The sequence below is a fragment of the Cyprinus carpio genome, chromosome A8 (assembly GCF_018340385.1).
Source record: "Cyprinus carpio isolate SPL01 chromosome A8, ASM1834038v1, whole genome shotgun sequence".
Classification (NCBI taxonomy): Eukaryota; Metazoa; Chordata; class Actinopteri; order Cypriniformes; family Cyprinidae; genus Cyprinus; species Cyprinus carpio.
In genome coordinates this window covers 8754495-8775079 of record NC_056579.1, presented here as the reverse complement: position 1 = coordinate 8775079, position 20585 = coordinate 8754495, and the positions used below count along the sequence as shown (strand labels likewise).

Here is a 20585-nt window from a genome sequence, read left to right as displayed (position 1 = left end):
GGGTGCTGTGTGTACATTAATGAGGAAAAAAATGAACTTAAAAGATTTTAGCAAATGGCTTCAATATAACAAAGAATGAAAAATTTAAGGGGGTCTGAATACTTTCCGTATCCACTGTATATACACATATACATATAAAGAAAATAATACTATGGAAGAGGATTAGGGCCAAGCAATAATAAAAAATAAAATGAATCCATGTCGTGATTAAAGTCATTATAATGTAAGATTAAACTCGTTAAATTTCAAGAAAAATGTCAAAATAAAATGTTGAGAATTAAATCATTAAAGTTCGAGAATAAAGTCGTTGTGTTTCTTGAAAAAAAAAACTGTTAAATTTCAAGAAAAAAAAGTTGAAATGTTGAGAATAAACTCATAAAAATACAAAAAAAAGTTGTGTTTTGAGAAAAAAATCTTTAAATTTTTGAGGGAAAAAAAAGTCAAAATAAGATGTTGAGAATAAACTCATTAAATTACAAGAATAAAGTCTAAATAAAAGCTGAGAATAAACACACTCGTGTCATGTCATTTTATCAACGTTAGTAGGGCGTAGAGAGAAATGCTTGTGGATGATGCATATGATGCAATCGACCAGAGTTTGAATCTTCCTTTTGAGTTTAAATAGTAATTAGATGCTATTTATACTTATAAATAGTGACAGATATTATTTGCACCTCAGTATTGTTGTACATTAACAGGACGCACTAATAACATAGAGTGTAAATGATTTTCTTTATAAAAAATTATTAAATAGACACTGCCTTACTGGTACAGCAAAGCCCTCCCTATAGCCACCTACTTGTAAACCTACCCAGTTAATACATCATTATTAAACATTTGTTAGCCCATTGATTTCCACTTTTCCGATGTAATATGTGATGAAAAAAGGAAGAAGAGTGTGTTCGGCAAAAGGTGAATTTGAAACTCTGGTCGACCTCATCATATGCTTCATCCATGAGCATTATACTCTACAACCTGCGCCACTGCAGATGCTGATTAACACTGTCCAACGTGATCAAATGAACATGACACAAGTGTGTTTATTCTCAGTTTTTTTTTTTTTTTTTTTACTTTTATCTTGAAATTTAACAAGTTTTTTTTTCTCGAAACACAACAACTTTTTTCCATGTAATTTAATGAGTTCATTAAAAAAATCTTCATTTGTATAATTATTCATGTGCAAACTTGGTGTTGTCAACTTACCTCTCAGCATTGTGAGGAAAAAGCAAGAGATGTAGTTGTTTATGTGTCTTACCATTCTATTAATCGGTCAAAATACTACATAACCCACCCACTCTTGTTATTTAAGGGTCCACATCACGCTGCTGCTGGTTTCTCATGAAAGAAAAATAATGAATCACAGTGACATCAGTTTAATACATTTATTCACAGCAATCAAAATAAAGTTAAGACTAATTATCAGGAATGGCAACTCAGGACTGTCCTGATTATATCAGAATGGCTAGTCACCTTATATGCTCATTCACACGCACATGCACATTAGCTGCTAGTGTACCTTCATGTCTGTCACACCTGGAAATAGAGACTCTATCTTGCTGTCTCCACACACACACAGCATGACAGAAAGTGATTTAATAGCAGTTATGCGCTTCTCTTCAGCTCCGCTGACAGTCTGATGACTGGAGACAGCATAGCTCAGCTTCGTTTACCTTTTCATGACTCTATCTGTCACACTACACTGTACAATCACATTCAACTCATATTAGAATACTATTGAATTCTTGGATCCCAGCAGTGCGCTGTCACAGCCATTGTCTTTCTCCTCCTCGAGGCTAATGGCTCTTGAAGGACAATGTCCTTCACAAATGAAGGTGTGGTCGGCTGTCAGCAATTCAAGCTTCAGATGTGTTCCCATGTGCCCGCTGTTGGGAACTGGCATCTTGCCTGTTTGATTCTCGGGTGAGGCACCGCTGAGGGATTTACTGTTCCCATCAAAACATTGTGGGTGTCAGTATTCATGCCCTTTCACTGAGTGCTGTAATCTTAAGCATTGAAAAAATAAAAGCAGGTTATAATACCTACAAGAAAGCATCTTTTATAAAATAGGATTAGGAAGACTACACCATCTGCTTTATACATGAAAAAATCTGGTGTATATATTATATTCTGTGGAGCCCCTAAAGGGACATGTTGATGGTAAAAAAATAAAATAAAAAAAAAATGAGATGGAAAATTATATTTTGCGTTCTCTTGCAGAACTTTTGCATTCCTCAAAGTAATTTTGCATTCAATCGCAAAACTTTTTTGATGGAAATAATGTACAGTGTGAGGAAAAACTGCAAACAAACATAAAATTTCTCAGGGAAATGCAATAATTTTGCATAAAATAATAAAGTTTCTGAGCAGAACGCAGTATTATTGAGAGAGAATGCACGTTATGCTAATGAACGACAAAGTTTCTCGGGGGGGCGCAATACTTTTGCAAGACAATGCAAATGTTTATGTGAGAATGCAAGAAGTTTCTTGGGGAAATGCAGTAGTTTTGCAAAAGAATGCACGTTTTGTGAACAAATGTAAACTTTCTCAAACAAAAGTTTCTCAGAGGAACACAGTAGTTTTGCAAAAGAACGCAAATATTTTATGCATGTTACATAGTCAGATTACCTTTAATGTACCTTAATAATTCTTTTTTAAGCATATAGTATACTTTATTTTTTTAAGTATATAACACTTTATTTTTCTATGCATTGAAGTTATTTGCCGACAGATACATTGTAGGTATTGTAAATTGCAATTGCATGATGAATATTGATATTATAGAATGTGTGACATAATTATCTGTGACAGAGTGCAATAACATTTTATTTCTCAAGATTTACATTTAAAAAACTTAAAAATACTGCTGGAAAACAAAAATCAGTCAGTCTTCGTGGAATCCAGTTTAGCTTGTTATTTGTACCAGATAAAATAAAAGAATACAGGTGTTGCCGCAGAGCAGCGGTGGGTTTGCTTTGCCCTGAAGCTCACAGGTGCGGCTGTCAAAAATGTAACAATCAGGTACGTGATTCTTGTGTAAATACAATTATACTTCATTAAAAACTCAAGACACGCACCCTTATTTAGTGTAGCTCATATAAGTCCTATCATGTTACTATGTTGGGACATTTGTCCACATAAAAAAAGTAACTTTCAAATGTCAAATTTGCTTGCAATTAAGCACACACACACACACACACACACACACACACACACGCACACACACACACAAACAAATAAATAAAAACTAAATAAACAAATAAAATAAAAAATTCCACTTTAAATATCTATTTTATGTTTGGATGTTGAACTTTCAGAACTGAAAGTCTGAAACACAAAAACTAAAGCTTGCAAGTACAGATAGCAGAACAACTTAAACCAATTGGTTTGTTAGTAAGCTGTTAGTCTGCTTGTGTTAAGCTACAGTAGTTTCACTGGTAAGCCAGGTGGTCTCCCAGTGCCTAAAACTCCTCTAAACCAGCTAAATTTAAGCTGTTTTTTTTATTCTTGCAGCTCTTTAAAACACACACAACAATGCATTGATTTGGAGTGTTTGGGTCAGAGGGACACATACACTCCCCTCCAGCACATGCACAAATATACAAACAAAAGTTGAAAGGGATCTTGTAGTCACAATGTCGTCATATACAAACCTTCAGCTCTCTAAACACAGATCTGCTCTCATCTCCACTGTTGCCGCCCCATTGACTGGAAACCAAGTCATTAAAGTAAACAGTTACTCCAGGTTTGGGCATTATTACGTCATGCAACTTCTTCATACTTGAATATCAAAGAGACAGCACTTACGTCAACACATAAACTGTCACATTTCAGCAACTTCACTCAGAGATCTTGAATGAGATTATGAATTTTGCACCATTTTCTTCCTCTGTCTCCAGATCTTTCTGATTTTTCAGATCAGGTAAGGGTTGAGACGGATTTTTATGACTGCAGTTAAAAACTTCAGTCCACATGAGTGATTAGGGTTAAGTGTGTAACTTCCGCAGCAACATACAGTAATGATAGGTTCACACTCTTCCCATCTGCCATTGGTTGCTCAAACAGATAGTCCTGCCCAAACTCACAGCATTGGTTGAGCTGATTCTCAAACAAACAAGCAATGTTTTGACAGAGATACAGCATTTTAACTTTTTCAGCACAATCAATTTAAACCGGAATAAGAGAGTTTTGTAAAGTGGGTAGTTTTAACTTTAAATTTTAAAGCCTTCTGTGAACAATCGTTTCTTAAATTTATATTTATTTGTTTATTGTTTTTTTTTTTTTTTTGTGTGCTGTATGCACTTTGCATCATACCTAAGATCATGAAAAAATTCTATAGAAAAAGTATGATACACATCACTTTTAAGCATATTTTTGTCTCTTATTTCACTTTACTATTCAACCAACAAACAATGATACCATCATTCTGTAATCTATAGTTTCCCTGGAAACAAACTCTAGAAGTGAGATTCCCTTCAGGCAGGTGCTTTGCACTTCATTAGAGTGTTCCAAACTGGTGGCTGTTCTGTGATCTGTTTTATTACCAAGCGTTACAGAAATGACAAGTTAACAGTGCATAAATTCTACCTCAATAAAGATCACATTTGTCTGGCAGTAAGAGAGCATTTGCATTTTTTGAAAATAAAATTGTTCTAAGTGGTAAAATATTTCTTAATAAAATGTGAAGAAGACTATCTTTACAAATGCCTTGGTTACAGTAACAAGACGCTTACTTATTGATTTTGTTTAAGTTGTCCACATGCCTTTTTGCATCTGACAATATGATTGATTATTTTATGCACGATCTATTATACAGTATATGTACTATAATTTATTTAATTTATACACAGTGGATTCAGAAAGTATTCAGACCTTTTCTTTTTTTCCCCCACGTGGATATGGTGTTTGAATCCAGGTGCGTAAAGCTTGCCGTATCATATTTAAATGATCTGAGGTTGTAATCACTGCCAAAGGTGCTTTAACTGCAGCTAATACTTGAATAGGTCAATCAATTTTTTCTTTTTAATGAATTTGCAAAGTTGCACAAGTTGCAACAGATGTTTTCCTCATTAAGTTTTGTATATCTTTGATTTGAATTGCTTGTGTCACTTACATCAGCAAAAGTATAGCATTCTTACTGTTGTCAGCTACTTTCAATCTAAAGGTTATTTGATCACTGAAGTACATAAACTAAGCAATATGCATAAAGCTATCAGGCTTGTGTTGACCTATGCTGTTTGTGTCAAACTGGGCCATCAGCTGGACTTATTTGTACGTGAAATGTGCGATTGATCTGCAGCTGTAACAATGACAAGCTGTCAAAAAGACTGTCAATAGGAAATCAATCATCCACAGTGTATCTGTTTGTCTAGTCGAAACCAGATAAAACTGACAGGATTAATGCTGCAGGTCTGTACAGACACTCACCTGCACCCTAGAAACAGTTTTAAACAGAAATTCTAAAACTAATAATGTAATTCAGTTTAATTTAAATAAGTTTAGTGAGGTTTTTTTTAATGGACGAGTTTATTCAACCTTTAGACAAAATTGAAATTGAAAAAAAAAAAAAGAAAAGAAAAGAATTGCATACGTGTTTTTGTTGAGTGCCATATTTGATACCTCAGGCTTATACAGCTCATATAGTATGATATACTGTATGAGAATATGGAGCTCATAATTAAGCAGGAAAAACACTTACTGCACAAAAATGTGCAGTTCCTGATATTTACATGAAAAAGAAAGATGAAATCCTGATAGCTTGTAATGTAAGTCAATGAGATCTTTTTTAACAGTAAGCAGTCTTTTATAAAATGCATATATACCAGTTGTCACACTATATCTCCCAATAATTAGTAAAATTATATTTAAATACTTTGTTTTATTATCAAAGCTCTGTAGTTGTTGTATAATTGATGTATGAATAATCAAGTAAACCTAAGTTGCTTCAGTCCAGTAAATGTTAATTTTGAAATATTACTATTAATATAATTTATTCCTATGTTTACTTTATAAAAATCAGTAAAGTTTTCACAGCAGAAAGACATGTACCATGACCTAAAGGTGGACAGTTTTACAATTACAGTAAGAAGCATTTACTTCATTGTTAAAAACAGTATAAACTATCAATCAGATGACAGAAAGCATGTAGTATTGTTTACAATTTTACATAATTTAGAGACCTTAGAAATTTGTGTATAAAAGATGATACAATGGGGCTTTTTGGGGTTAAAAACTGCTGACTAGAAAGGAGAGAAAGTGTGACAAAGAAAAAAAGAAGAAGAAAAGAACAGAAAAGAAAAGCATGCGTTAATGGATGTGTCAGGGCAGACATCTCCTCCTGTGGTGAATAGTAACAGCTTGCTCTCCACTCGGCTGCGTTAAATAGCTAATTAAGCACTGAGGCATAATGAATGTGACTCCATGCGAGTCCCCGAGGAGCTCGCCAGCCACAGCACCGATGAAAGAGGGCAAAGGTCACACTACACCCACAGGCATGACAGGGATATGCAACGCTCTGCTACATTTGCCCACCGTGGAGTCACGGCAGCATGTAGAACTATGACTAAACAATCACACAGATGTCTATACAGGTCAGACAAAGAGTATATTAGTGCTATTACAATATGTGATTGATTTAAACATATAAATGTTGAACAGTGACAGTAGATGAAAAAAGCCCACCTTTCATTTCCTCTCTCTCATGCACCCAGAGGCCTAATGTTCTGATTCACTGTGTTAGCAAGATGCTTAAAATGACTGCATTCTGTTGCTTTTTCTATGAACACCACATCAAAAACCAAATCATTTTGAAATCACCCAAATGTTCCCACAGTAATTATGGAACTATTCCTTCAAAGCTACCTTAAAACTGAGGTCATTTTTGACAGCGACATCAAAAAAAAAAAAAAAAAAAAAAAAAAAAAAAAAAACTGGCCCAGGGCTTCTGGGTGGTAAATTGTGTTACACACTTGTTACCTCAGGCTGGAAAAAGGAACATGTTACCTTTGCATTCCAAGCCAAGACATGATCCATCCTACCATATCTGGATGGAGTTGAAAAGTATATGTGTGTTGTCTGTACACATACACATACAGTGTATTGTGCCAATATGGGTTTTAACTTCACTTCAAGATCAGTCTGATCCAAAATGAATGATTTAGATAGTTTTCTTAAACTAGATTAATTGAAAAGACTCAAAAGAAATCATTCATGTATCAGACACTGCTTATCTCATGAACAGATATTGTTCAAAAATATTGCTCCACAAAAGAACAATATATATGACAATATATCACTGTCATGTCCAAGGACTGTCCTGTGTTCCATGTCTTATTTTGCTCCCCATGTGCTCCCCATTAACCAGTTTCTCCCGTGTTTTGATTGTCATCGATTTCAGGTGTGCCCCATTACGTTCTATATGTGTATTTAAGCTCTGTGTTTCCTGAGTCCTGCGTCTGGTATTGTTCGTCTATCCCCTGCTACGTGTGTGTTCCTTGGATAAATAAAGACTTTAGTTGTAAATGCTCCTACGTCTCTTCACTCCTTCATCTCCTCACTCCAACACAGTAGCAGCATCGTGACAGTTGCACGGCTATGAGTGTGATATAGCGTTTATACTACAGGTCAACTGCATGAGTAAATACATAAGAAACAACAACGGAGTGTCTTTAAAAAGCCTTTTTTGAGAGGAACTACTTCCCTCCGCCACGGAGGGGAAGTAAACTCTTAGTTCTGATAGTTTTTACATTTTTGCATGAAAATTCCATTACTTTTTTAATAAAACATTGCTTTTCTTCATTATCCCATTTGCTTTTTAACAAACATGTATTAAGCACTATCAATAGTGAACAGATCCTCACTGCTCTGTGAACTTGTTAGCAGATTCCTGTGAACAAGAACCATAGGGCATCGCCCTCGGTCACGGTCTGTCTTTCAGGCCTGGTGCTAAACTGGCATTCTGCCATGTAAGACGGAGGGATGGAATCCGATGTATCTCAGAATAGGCGTGTTAGTTAAGCTCCATTCTCTGCTCTGAATACAGGGCTTGATTCTCTGGGACAGATGGAGCAGCTCGGTGCCCCGTCAAGATGCCTATGGTCATGCCAGGGGGATTGTGGTTGTAGTCTATGTCCCCTCCATGAACAAGCTGGCATCTGTGAGGATCTCTTATGATCTGATCCTCACCGGACTTTCCTGGGCCCCGGGGACGCCTGTTATCCCTCCCAGTGCCAGTTAGAGTCTTCAGACCCACCTATAGCCCCAGGCGAACCTCCTGTGATCAGGACCGACGTGGCAAGGGACCTTGGTCAGCTCCAGAGAGAATAATGGTGATCTGACAAGCTGATCCATCCTTTAAAGAATGGCAAGGGTGGACAGACTGTGTTTGCACTGACTGCAGGCTGTGTCGTGTGCCACTTTTTGGTTGGACTTTGAAAAGGACAAATCATCTTAGAACATTCCTTTTGTTTTTACAAGTATGGCACTTTGATTTTATTTGGTTGCAAATTCATTAGTTAGAAGGAACACAATTATAACCCCTATTAAGTACCAAAAAATTATTTATAGTCCTTATGAGACCTTATTTTAAGCCTGGTCCTACTTAATTAAATATTCATGGGAAAGATGCAGTGGCCAAAACCCAAACATTTTTTTCTGATTGAATTTGTTCAAACTCTGAGAATATATATTAATACTGTTTATTACAAGTTTAAAAAAAGGGCAAGAATTTATTTAAAGTAACATAGGAATATTTATTTATTTATATATTTATTTTGTGATGCTTAGTGTCTGAACGCAGAAGGGTGACTCAGGAATGAGTGACATCAGCTTGTTTTGTTTCATTATCCTGTTTTGTTTGCTTTTTTTTTAGAATGCTGTTAGTTTATTTAAGCTACGCAGTGCCCTTCAGGAGAACAGAAATCAAGCAAAAATGATTCAAGCTGTCTTTCATAGCCCTGACCCATATTGAAAAAGCACCATTTTTACAAATGACAGGAGATGGCTTTCAAACATTTCAACAGAAAGAACAAGAAAGAAACCTTGAGATGGCACCTCAGCCATCTGTCCCCCGTCCCTCTGCTCTAAACCTTCTTTTCCCATTGTTCTTTTTCAAAAGACTTATTGAACACGATGGACACATCATTCTCATTTTCTCTCTCTCTAATTTTATTTATTTATTTATTTATTTATTTATTTATTTTTGCTATTTGTCTATCTCAAAATGAAGGTTTCCACCTCCCCAGAGCTAAAGGGATGAGAGGAGAAAATGAGAGCCATCTGTGGTGCCCCATAGTGCAGAGATGATTGCTGTGGACGAGCCCCTCTCCAGCGCCAGAGCTTCCATCTTGGCAGAAAATACCACTAGTTTCAGCTCTTAGACAAGACAAAAGACAGTTTGCATTCAGATCATATACTGTAGAAAGTCAGTTTCAGTGCACACAATTCACAAAGAGGAAACACCTATGCTATCACACAAATAGAGTAACGGATGAGTACAAAATGTCCTAGAGTGCTCTACAGTCATTGGACAGCACTTAGGAAGTCTGTCTGCATGATATATCCGTCTGACAGTTGGCTCATAAGGACCTGAAAGTGAACTGCAACATTTATCGCCTGTAAGAACAGACAGCATGTATTTAGCATTCATTTAATTTCAGTAACAAAACAGAGCTGCCCATTCATCTTGAAATCGATTAGATATTGTGCTGTCATGAATTATGACAGTGTAGAAGGGCTGAATGCATAATCAATTGACATGTAATTACGGTAATTGTGCATTTTTCACAAGACTGACAGATCCCTCTCTGAGGAGTTTCTAATTTAAAGGGATAGTCCACCAAAAAATGAAAATTGTAGAATTTAAAAGAAGGTATTTATTTTGAGTGTTGGTAACCAAACGGTTTCGGCTCCCATTGACTTCCATTGGACAAAAAAATGCAATGGAAGTCAATGGGAACAAAAAACTGCTTGGTTTTCCACCATTGTTCAAAATATATTCTTTTATGTTCCACTGAAGAAAGAAATGCATAACACATTTGGAACAACATGAGGGTGAGTAAATGATTTTTGGGTGAACTGTTCCTTTAAAGAAGGAGCATCTTAAACCACAAAATAAAAACTAAGAGGGTTTTTTTTTTTTTTTTTTTTTTTTTTGCAGGACTGACAGTTATCTCTTCAGGGAGTTAAGATAAAGATAGTCCACCAAAAAATGAAAATGTTGTAACATAAAATAAATAGTTTAAAGAGTGTTGGTAACCAAACAGTTTCTGTACCTATTGGAGAAAAAAAAATACAATGGAAGTCAATGGAAAACGAAACTGTTTGGTTACCAACATTCTTCAAAATATCTTCTTTTGTGTTCAGCAGAGTCATACAGATTTAGAACAACATGACAGAATTTTCTTTTTTGGGTGAACTATCCCTTTATGGAATGAGCTGTTGCGGTGAAGGAGCTTCTTAAACCACAGACCAAAATCCAAGAGGTTTGGAGAGGAATTTCAGCCTTGTTACCGATACGATGAGAGCTGGAATGATGAAGCAAAGAGTGTGTATGTGTGAATCTGTGTCCTGAGGGTCCACTTTGGCTTTTTATGAAGCTAGTGCCTCTAAGCCTGTCTCCAAATACACATAGCAGTGTTTGAACCCGTCACACATCAAACAATCTTCTGATCTGCCTCTAGTTAGTGACTCCTGAAGTGTACTCTGCCCTGAGAAATGGCAGCCATTCAGAATGGTCTCTGTCTTATATGAGGAATTATCGTGAAGAGGGAGCCGAGAAAAGCTGAAAATGGATCCATCTCTCTGCGCTTTCTGTTTCTTTCCATCTGCTTAGTAGCAGAAGAAGAGTCCCTCGTGAGAAACAGACACAATGCAAGAGAGGGAGGCCATTATTATGGACTAGAATTGTTAGCAGTGGTAAACAACATGCACATGGCAGAACGTAATTGCCAGAAGCTGCAGATATATCAGAGAAAAGGAAGCAAACTGACTAAAGAAGGGAATTGGTGTCTGCTCTGCAATTAAAGAGGGGGAAGAATTGATGTGAGATTCAAAGCCTTTTGCTTTACCTCCAACAGACTAGGGAAATCAATTTAATGTGTTGATTTAGTGTTACATCAACAATTAATCATGATATACATGTTGCATATAAAATATATATTCTGTTTAAATGCACAGTAAATTATGAATAGCCATTGATGGAAAAAGATGACTTGTAGAACCAGATGGCATAGTTACAACATCTACCAGCAGGGGCTAAAACGGTCATGTTGACCCCATTGTTAGAAAAATATTTAAATATTTAAAATAACTGGTTTCTATTTTAATATATTTTAAAATGTAATTTATTCCTGTGAAGGCAAAGCTGAATTTTCCCCAGCCATTACTCCATTCTTCAGTGTCACATGATCCTTCAAAAATCGATCTAATATGCCAGTTTGGTGTACAAGAAATATATTTTTATTGTTTTCAATCTTTGTGTAAAACATGGTAACTTTTTCTCAGAATTCTTTGATAGTTAATTTGAAAGGACGTCATTTATTTGAAATTGAAGTCTTTCTATTGTAAATGTCTTTATTGTCACTTTTCATCAGTTTAATGTGTCCTTTAACTGACTCCAAACTATAGAACTGTAGTGTATGTGACCTGTTTGAAACATAACATGTTGATTTTTTAAAAAAAGACCTGTATTTTAGGCCACTAAAGTGTACATTTTAAACATATTTGTTAAAAGCACTATGATTTCCTTAAAACTTTTTAAAGTTAGTGCAGTTTTAATCACTAACAAAACACCTGTACAGATGCCACACACCTGCATACAACCACATACACACACACACACACAGTGTGGTGCCACAACAGGAGGCTGTATAGTGGTGATTTGAAGACTGTGTGTGTGTGAGAATCAGAAGATCAAAGCACATTCTGAGAAACCAACCACAACAAGAAGAGTGACAAGCCTTTGGGCATGCATGTATTAGAACTGTGGGCCAAGGACTAGTGTCACAGTCTGCATAAAATCTATCTGAATGCATGTGTACACATGTATTATTTGTACTATGTACCAAGGACTGCCTTTCTTTTTGCAATTTTCTAAAATAGGGATGGAAGGCCTCCATTTTGCTTTAGAAAGCTGCAGTGAAGTGTACTGTATGAAAAGAAGTTAATCTAAAAAACCAAGAGCCAATTTCATTTGTTTAGTATTCACAAAACACTATTAAATCCTATACAGTACACCTTTTAGATTTTCATTCCAAAAACTGGAACATTCCCCTGATAATATATCAGTTAATATTATCAATTTTTTGACTAGGATCGCACTGGGGAAATTTCTGGTACCTGGTTTCTTTTACTTTTATTCTACACTGCTGTTTCCATTCAAGCCAAAAATTCATAAACAGACATCCTGCTCAAAATTAATAGCCTCCCCAATAAATACCAATACACTAACCACCAGTTAGCTGGCCCAGTGTTTTGTGATTCACTAACCACCTAGAGAAACCCCCCCGCCATAACGTCAAACCCCCATGCCATCACCATTATATTAAACATCTCGGGGGCAGGGGTTATGTAAACATCAGGGTTAGTGATGTCACAAACCTAGGAAGAAGTTCATTGTAGTCCCTACCAGCCTTTTTTTGTAGTCCTTAAACAGTGATTTCTTTAAAAGGAAATATCTTCTTCTGCACTGAACTGAGCGTCGTAACTTTGCAGACGTTGCTTGTGCTCTACAAGCAACATTACACACTAAGTAAAGTTAAAAAAGTGAAATCATAATCAACCACCCCTTTAAAAATATAAATACCGTAAAGCAAATATGCACATAGACCCAATTAATATGTAAAATATTTAGATATTTTAACATATATAACTTTTAACTATTTTTGCATTATTAACAAATCTGTTCAAAATTCTAAAAGGAAATTCATGGTAGAAGAAAACATAAATAGCTATCAAATGATTACATGACTTTTGGGATGCCTTTGCATCCTGGCCGCCAACATTGTTTCCCTTTACTTAAATTTTCTTTGCCTTTAATATAGTAAATCGACAAAATAATAATTTGGATGGGTGGTCAAAAATGTATAAAGTTATTGATTAAATTATCAGGCAAAAAAAATGTATTAAAAGAAAAATATAAAAAGTGAATAAATGAAACTGGCTCTCATTTTATTAGATTTCTGCCAATAGAAAATATATATTGCCATATAAATATAATTATATATATAGAATATATATAATGCCATATAAATTATATATCATTTTATTCACATCCTACATCTTTAAACAAAATCAAATGTTTTATTTCCATGGACCATTATTTGAAAATCCTGCCAGTACAGGGTTAACTACTGAAAGGAGATGATAAAGCATAAAGGACGTCACGAGAATAAGGTTAAACAGGAAGCGAGCTGTGCTACATCTGGCATCTGCATCATTTACAGTGCTCCGCTTGCTCCAAAACCCCCATGGCCACTGGTTTGCTAGGTGCCCTGGGCTCCAGCTGTTAACTGCCTCCCTTCACAGGGACCTGTGTGTTATTTACACACACTTCTCTCACACATACACACACTCATCTAGGGAGATGACTTGCATTTAGGCTCTGTATTCCCACAAGCTCACTTGTAATTAATTAGCTAGCAGCCCCTTCCCAACTTCCTGTCACTTCTCCCATCCTGGTTTCCTGGCTGAGGACAGAGGAGTCTCCTGGGTTACAACTAAAGTAATCAGCCTCTGTGTGACCACAATGCGTCTCAATCTACTGCACAGCAGAGTGGCACAAAAGAGAAGGTGTGTTTCTGCATGTGTGTGTGTGAGAAAGAGAGAATGAGAGAAGCTATCCTGTTGGGAATCCTTATCCACTGGGACTAATTCACTTTGCTATTCATTAACCTCATCCTGTTACCATGCGGAGGAAGTCTGGGGACAACAGCAACTTTCAAAGGCGATGTCAAAGGAGTGCTGACTACAAATCCCAGGGTGCCCTGGGAGATGATCCAATTCTTCCATTAAATTGAGAGGCAGGACTTGATCAGGTTATCAGATTAAAGCGAGCCAGCCAGAGGGTTGAAAGACGTACAAATGACAAAAGTGTCTTACTTTGCTTTGATTTAAAGGCGAGCAGACCAAGTCTGGTTTCTTTTGCATGCAGAGCACAGCAGCTGTGGGTGAACACGGCTAATTTCTGCTGATTAAGCAAATGTGCCTCCATTCTCGTTTAGTATTCGGGACAAGGGTGAAGACAAGGACTCACGCAGACATGTCAAGGATAGGACAATCCTTTCTACTCTCAGAATAGCTAATGTCTGCCTGTTAAGAGATGCATCACCTTATTCCAAAAGTTTTAGAAAGAGTGTTTGCCTTGCTCTTTTCATATTCAGTGGTTTTCAAAAATGGGTCTGCAATAGCAGAGAATAAACAATGCCAAATTCACATAATACTGGAAATAATGGACAGAAAATGAAAAGGCTTTTAAATGGAGGAGATGTTGTTGAGATCACAGGTTGTGCATCCAATCAAACTTCATCGATCACCTGGTAGATGCCCACACTGACAAGTTGCATGGCAATTAAAACTTTCAATGTCCTAGTTAAAGAAATGTTCATTTATTTTTAGTGGAATTTAGTGGTCCAATGTGCATGTAACAATGTAAAATTTGGGCCCTGAAGCAAAACCTTTTGATAACCACTGATTCAACATTGACAAGGCAAAGCTCTCCAGTCTAAATATTGAAGGAATACTGTACTTCACCCAAAAATCTACATTAACTGAAAATGTATACACCCTTACACACATAACAATAATCAAAAAGTAATCCACGCAACCCCAGTTCATCAATTAATGTTTTGTGAAGAGAAACATCTGTGTGTTTGTAAGAAACAAACTTTTAAAAGACTTTAAATTGTCACTTTTGGCCAAAATATAAGTCCACAATAACAGACCAGTGAAAAAGTCCATCCCATGTTGTCCTCTCACATCAGATCCACTAACATATTTGTTTAGAAGTGTTTTTATAAATCTAAAAGAGGCTGACAAAACAAGTCAATCAAAAATCGTCACTGTAATGATGTCACAAACATGACTACATTAACATATGACCACCCATGTTTATATAGCCATATTTTTTTCAGTATTCAATTTGGACTGTTTTAAAATACTTACCCTAACCCTGACCCTAAGGGATAGTTTGCCCCAAAATAAAAATTCTGTCATCATTTACTCACCCTCATGTCAGTCCAAACCCGAATAACTTACTTCTGTGAAATGCAAAAGGAAATATTTTGAAAAATGTCAAACGTCCAATGTTGTTTTGGACCCCAATTACTTTTATTGTACAGCATAGACAAAATCAGATTTGCTTTGCTTTTGAAACATTCTTCAAAATATCCTTTTAGTGTTCCACAGAAGAAAAACACAGGTATTGAATGACATGAGGGTGATGATGGCAGAATTTATTAACTATAATATTTTAGCTAAAAATAAAATGCTACATAGGTGTTTAAATATCGGTAAGCAGTATCTCAAAGAGCTTCTATTACACCTGAATGAGTAGATATCAAGTCTTAACAGCTCCAGCTTCACATAATGAAGTTATGTAAATGAGTTTCACAATAGTAGATATACTATGCAGATTCATAACACCGTGTTGATGTTTCATATTTTTCACATGATGTGCTCAGCAAACCTCATCAAGAATGAGATGCTTTGTGGAATTTCGGTCTCCATGACAACAGCAGCAGACAAACAGGAGGCTTAACGTGACATTCAAATTCATAAAGACTTGACAGCTGTCATTTTAAAAGATCTTCCTTGAGAATTCAAAGAGATTTAGAGATATTGAACATGGAAATAGTTCTTGACTTAATGATAGGCCTCTCACATGTAGCTGTCATGTGGAAACTGTATAGGCCGGTGTTATACAAGACTGTGGGAAAATGTCTCCTTCTCTTTATGTAGTACAGCGCAGAGCCAAAAAATCTGCGCAATTAATCTGCTATGCGAGACCATGTTTGGGAAATCATTAAACAATTGACGTCTGCCTCAGATTAAAGCTAACATGTCGGTCTGATATTTCGCAGAATCTGTCCAAAAACATGTTCCGGCGTGCCTTTTAATACATCCACAGACAAAACACGGTGGAGCATTTAGCCACAGAGCAATCATTTCTGCTTCTTATAATTCAATTTCCTGTTGAACTTTGCTTTACCTACAGTGGCCGTAGCACGTTGGCGGCCATTCGTAAGGAAGTAGAGACCTCTCTCAGACCCTCGTTTTCTCCCTCTATGGCCTAGTTTGATTTTGTCCAGATGCTGCTGAAACACAGGGAGTCTCTGTTCTCAGAGAAACCAGGGAAAGCACACCTCCATCCCACCCCACCCGTCTCCAAAAACCTTTCTGCTGTGACACAAGGTTGGTTAAACTCCACCTGAGAACCCCGAGCGCTGCCAGACATGGCATAAAAACGGTCATTAAAATCTCAGCAGCATACTGAAAACCAGCATTCTCACACATTCAGTCCTGTTTAAATACCGTCCTCGGGTTTCCACAGGCCCACACTGCAACTGAGCTGTTGTAAAGATCCTTCAATAAAAAACATATTGTGTGACTAGACTCTAAAAAAAAAAAAAAAAAAAAATGTTCAGTGACCTGCTGGAGCTAAAGTTTCTTGTTGGCTTGATAAAATGCAGTAAATTAATGAATGTAACCTAAACTGGTTTGCCAGTTGGCTAGTCTTTAAGATGGTCTACTAGCCTGGACATTCAAGTAATCCTTGTAAACCAGAAAACAGATCAACTTGACCAAGAGTACTATATATTAATATTTTATAAAATTCTGAATGAATAATTTATATTTCAATGTTATAATTTGTGTGTAGATATGTATGTGCCAAACATTGCTTAGCAATTTAAAAACACACTTTAAGACTATTTTCATAAATTATGTTGTACCAAATGTCTTTTCTTATTTCTCTGAACATTAATTTTTCACTGTCAGTGTGACACATCTGACAGTTGCTAGTGATGGAAATCTACAGTAGTGTGAATCTGAATCATTTGATGGCCATGTGTGTTAGAAGTCATCATTCTGATCAAAACTCAAAACTGAGCAAAACACTGAGGATTTTCAGTTGTTTGTTGGCCTTGACTGCTCAACACTACGTCAACAGTTTTGTGTGTGCAAAACCTCCTGTGTGGGCCAAGAAATATCTAGTAGGGGAGATGTAGAGGGTCGATAAAGAAGGATGGTGATCAGTTGTATCTGTTTGTTTCTCTTTTTTCTCATTTCTCTCTATCTCTGAATTCCAAGCTACTCCTCACTCGGAGAGATAGGCCCAGCAGGGGAGCAAAGAGCACAATTTCTCCCCATGCTGTAATTCCAGCTTTGGGGCCACTATGTATCATTACTGAGAGCTGTGTGTAGTTATTTGTGTCCTGTGGCCGGATGTGTTTTGAGGGGGGCAGGAGGAGAAGAGACTGGAGCCCAATGAAGAGCTCTAGAGCTCAAGTGCAGCTCTCAGGCATCTGGTGCTCCTGCTGAACAAGGACGTCACCGTGGATTAATGTAACTGGAGCTATGGGAAGACATTGGATGATGGAACGGAAAGGATGGGATAGGCAGAGAGAGGGAGGAGGGGAAAGTGAAGCGATGGAGTAGAGTGTGGAAAGAGAGCACTGGGGATTGAGATAAGAGGAAAAGCTACAGTGTATTACAAAATGTACAAGGATATCTGAAGCGTATATGTTAGGATAAACAGAACAGAGAGGAAGATATAAGATAGAAAGAAGCCTTTTTTGTCTGTTAACCTCTTAGGTTGACTTTGTGTATGCTTCTTTGGTCAACTGGCACTCTAGGAATAAATTATTCCATAAAATGCAAGAAAATGCTAACATGACTGAATGGAGTTTTCAGCTTTCTCTGCAGCTTTTCCATAGCATTTGCACTTAGCACCTCTATGTATTACATGCATGTGTCATTTTAAAGCCTAAATGCTGGTATTATCCATTGCATACAGTATATGGTACTTATGTTAAATAGTTGAATAGATAATATAGCAACAAAGTCTTGACATGCACTCGAAAAAAAAAAAAAAAACATTTCAAAGTTGTAAATTAAACAAAATACTATATATTTTTTCTGCTTCAAAATTTTACATTGAATTGAGTGTGTTATGTGGGATTTATTTGTAAATTTACTAGCAATTCCTGAGCAGTTTTCAGTGTGCGAGAGAGAAAGATGGAGAGAGAGAGAGGACACCAGTGCATCCTGTTTCTGGAATGAGAATGTAAACAGTTTCACCCATCCAGACCTTGTTATGTCTGCTCTACATCTGGCCAGTGCTGCTTTCATAACTTACCGTAATTTCTAACACTAAAAGCTAACAGTGTTCATCCCAGAGCGCGTAAAGAGATGACAATCAATCAGTCAAACCACTGCACATCCTTTTAACCTAAATATCCCAACCTATACTTTTGGCTATATTATAGAGTATGTGCTCCTACTATGCATCTATTTGCATAGCAGTTTGGCAGACAGCTATCAGCCTTCACCCAAAAATGAAAATTCATCATTTAATCTCATGTCAGTCCAAATATGACTTATTTACAGCTGTGAAACAAAGAATATTTTATTATATTTTAAATAATATGTGTTTTTCAATATTGATAATAACAAGAACCTTTAGCAATAATTGAGCACTAATAATAACTGATAATAATTAAGCATTAAATTAATATCAGCTTTGCCATCACGGGAATGCCTTACATTTTAAAATATAATAAAATAGAAAACAGATATTTTAAACTGTAATAATATTTCACAACATTACTGTTTTTACTGTAATTTTGATTGAATAACTTGTAATAATAGACTTGATGAGCATAAAACACATCTTTCAAAAGCATCAAACTTTACATCAGTTATTTCAAAAACCAAAGATGTCTGGTCACACTACTTTGGTGCTACACAAGCCAGTGAGTGCATATCTACTAGTTCATCCAAGAGCACATGAACTCATCTTTGGACAAATCTACAGCCAGAGAAAGAATTTGGAACACTTCATTTATCACTTCATGAACCAGAGGGGTGGGTTTCAGCAGAAAACCCAAAGCAACAGCTGATGGTCTTCCAAAATTGACGCCTTTCATTGGTATGTCAGTGTGCTCATGCATCATAACCAGCATAGATTGGATGTTTTACCCATGAGTCAACAGTTTTACACACAGACCCAGCAGGTGCACCTCCACAGCGAGTTACAGTGGGTTCAGTAGTGATACTCCTCCATTCCGTTCTTTCTGTCCTACGTGAGCCTGACTCAATGTTACATCATGAAGGAGTATCAAAATAAACAGAGCAGACAGATGGCCTCTCCTCCGACATTTTAGCATGCCATACATTTAGACTGCCAACTTATTCCTACATTACTCTTACGACCACACAGATAAACTTTAGAGACAGACGGCCATAGTGCGAGTATTTCCACTAAAAGACCTGAATGGTTTAGATATTTGGAGGAGCTGAAGTTGTGTAATGACACTTTCTATGAATAGTGTTTGAAATAAATAGAACTGTATCTACATCCTAACACTTTATTTTATTGTATATTATTATATATATCTATATATATATATATATATATATATATATATATATATACAAACAAACAATCTATCTATCTATATATCTATATCTATCTGTCTGTCTGTCTATCTATCTATCTATCTATCTATCTAGAGAGAGAGCGAAAGAGAGAGAGAGAGATATATCAATTGTATAAAATCTATGATTTTAATCTTTAAATGATTTTAAAATTATTATAATTACTTTTTCATTATAGTTTGAGGCTATATATTATATTATATTATATTATATTATATTATATTATATTATATTATATTATATTATATTATATTATATACTTAATGATACACTTTTTTGGCATAATAATAATAATAATAATAATAATAATAATAATAATAATAATAATAATGATTAACTTTTTTAATTATAACAGCTTTAAAATCTTAATAATTTTTTTAATATTTGTAATTTAACATTTATGAAAATTATGTATTTTTTGTTTCTAATCCTTTTTTTATAGTCAAAGGACAAAGTGCACCGTATCTGTGGAATATGAGTGATACTGCATCCTTGACAGTAGTTAACTTTACAGTGTTTAACACACACAGCATCTATTTCCAGTAGTATTTTACAGAGCAAAGTGAATATTATGTTTCTACTGTTAAAACTCAGTGTAAAACTGTTAACTTTACAGCTCTTAACCTCTTAAACTAAACTGTACTCAACAGTATCAGCACTATATGGCTTTACTATAAAAACTTAACAATGATTCACAATATACAGTAAAACTTTACACTACTTGTCAGAATAAATTATCAGAAATATGTTCAGCAAATGAATCCCCTGCCAAAATCCACTAATAGGCTTGCAAGACCTTTCGTGTTATGCTGACGGGGGACAGATATTACACAACGGTGCAGTATTAGGTATAAGAACATGGCAGAATTGATCAAAAACAGTGTGAGTGTTGTACAGATGGAGCTGTGAACAGCACGGTGGCCTCCATCACACAC

General features: G+C 35.9%; 1 long non-coding RNA gene across 1 annotated transcript; it reads right to left on the bottom strand.

The window, feature by feature from the left end:
• Positions 1-1310: 1310 nt before the first annotated feature.
• On the bottom strand, positions 1311-4186 carry LOC122146016. Its single transcript, XR_006160711.1, has 3 exons — positions 3805-4186; positions 3651-3705; positions 1311-2003 (listed from the first exon to the last, which is right to left on the bottom strand). It is a non-coding gene; the product is annotated as an uncharacterized LOC122146016 (long non-coding RNA).
• Positions 4187-20585: the final 16399 nt, after the last annotated feature.